Raw genomic sequence first — 2,012 nt, forward strand, 5'->3', positions numbered from 1 at the left:
AAGTCATGCATCGCGGGAAGAAGAAACCATGCATAACAAGAGGAAATCCATGCATAGCAAGAGAAAAGTCATGCATCGCGGGAAAGAGATTCGTGCATAGCAAGTGAAGGATTCATGCATCGCGGGAAAGAGAACCATGCATAGCAAGAGAAGGATTCATGCATCGCGGGAAAAGTCATGCATTGCAAGATAAAGAAGTCATGCATCGCGGGAAAGAGATTTATGCATAGCAAGAAGAAGCAACCATGCATAGCAAGAGAAAATGCCATGCATCGCAGGAAAGAGATTCATGCATAGCAAGAGAAGGATTCATGCATCGCGGAAAAGAAGTTATGCATTGCAAGAGAAAAATTTACCCATCACAAGAAGATCAACATCGACTGCATCATTTTTTCTTAACAAAATGACATCAAGAGAATTATCAACAACGACGTCAAGAGAACTGTCAACATATTTACATCAACTTATTTTATTACTTTGACATCAAAGGAAGAGTACATTGAAGATCATATTGCAAATATTAGACACAAACTTTATTTGCTTCACGTCAAACCCGATAGAGTTGACGTCAAATATTCAAAGAGAACAATTTTAAGTGTCAACACGGTAAAAGACACTGTCTCCCATTTGAATTGCATTTTTTATGCTAATGAGTTTATCTCAGTCTTTGTCGAGAGCATCCAAGAGGATGAATTCTCAAAACAAACCACAGGTGCGGACGACATAAAAAAGGATGCAGCACAACGTGGAACTTTTTCTTAGCGGCGAACTGGGACATAGTCCAAAGAGGAGTGTCAAACTCTTAGGACGCGAGCAGAGGAGCGACTTCCACCACAATCAAACCACACCCTTATCGGAAGGCATGTGGGTTTTTCTTAGGTTTGTCGGTTTCAGTTTCGCTTCCGGAAATTTTTGGCCTCTACCGGAAGCGGCTTTCCAATCCGAGTGACAATGCACCAAGAGCTTTGGGAATTATGTCCGTGTAAGTTCTTAATTATAGATGTGAAGTGCACCACATTCATGTCTAAGAGTTTGCAAACCTCTTTTTCATACTCGACTTACTTGTCACTCCTCCAGAACCAAAGGATATCTTGCGTAATAGATTTCCTTTTCAATCGATAGAGTCGAACTACAAGCAGTCTAATTCCCTAAGTTGAGGAATATATAGGCGGGATAATTGTTGAAAACTCGATTATATTCCAACACTTGCTCTTAAATCTTATTCTCGAGCATCCCGGTCTTCTCATAATTCGATATCAGGATAGCTTTCGAATCCTTTCAAAATCGTGCGTCAAATCACTACAAGTGGCCTGAATTCTCATATAGCCTGAGATATGTAGGAGACCCATTTCCTAGGTTCGGCCTTAATTCTTGAAGTCCGTACCAAAAGCTGTTTTTCGAAAGGTGAAGACGTGGTCGGTCAAAATTGGATTAGTCAATTTCATTTTTCTCGAATTTCTTGCATCAATTCGAGTAAAACGAGGGACAGTTGTTGACACCCAATTTTGACCCTCCCCGATAAAAGCTAATGTTTGAGCTTCTTAGATTTCAAATGATTTAGAATAATTAGTTTATAAAATATTATTAAGTTTTGAAGTGACTTTAATCATTTTTATAATATCTAAATGACACATAGTTCTTATACATTTATTAATATATTTTATAAATATTTGAAAATTATATCAAGAGATTTTATTTCTTTTTAGCTAAGTGTTTTACTAATTTAGTTTAATTTAAATCATAATTATGATTTTGAACTAATTAGTTCGTATTCAAATTAATTATTTTATAGTTAAGCTAATTATTTTATTTCGTTAGGATTAAGAAGCTCATTAATTAATTTTTATTTAGTTCACCTTATTTAAGTTTTAGCCAAATTTGTTAATTCAACTCAATTTGGCTATTTCTTAAATTCCAAAATCTAACCGACTCAATTTTTTACCCTATATCCATCTTAAATGACCAAATGTTGGGTTCTTATTTTGCATTTCCAGAAAACCTCCCAACCCATA

Source organism: Solanum stenotomum, chromosome 11 (assembly GCF_019186545.1).
Source record: "Solanum stenotomum isolate F172 chromosome 11, ASM1918654v1, whole genome shotgun sequence".
In the NCBI taxonomy this organism is placed as follows: domain Eukaryota; kingdom Viridiplantae; phylum Streptophyta; class Magnoliopsida; order Solanales; family Solanaceae; genus Solanum; species Solanum stenotomum.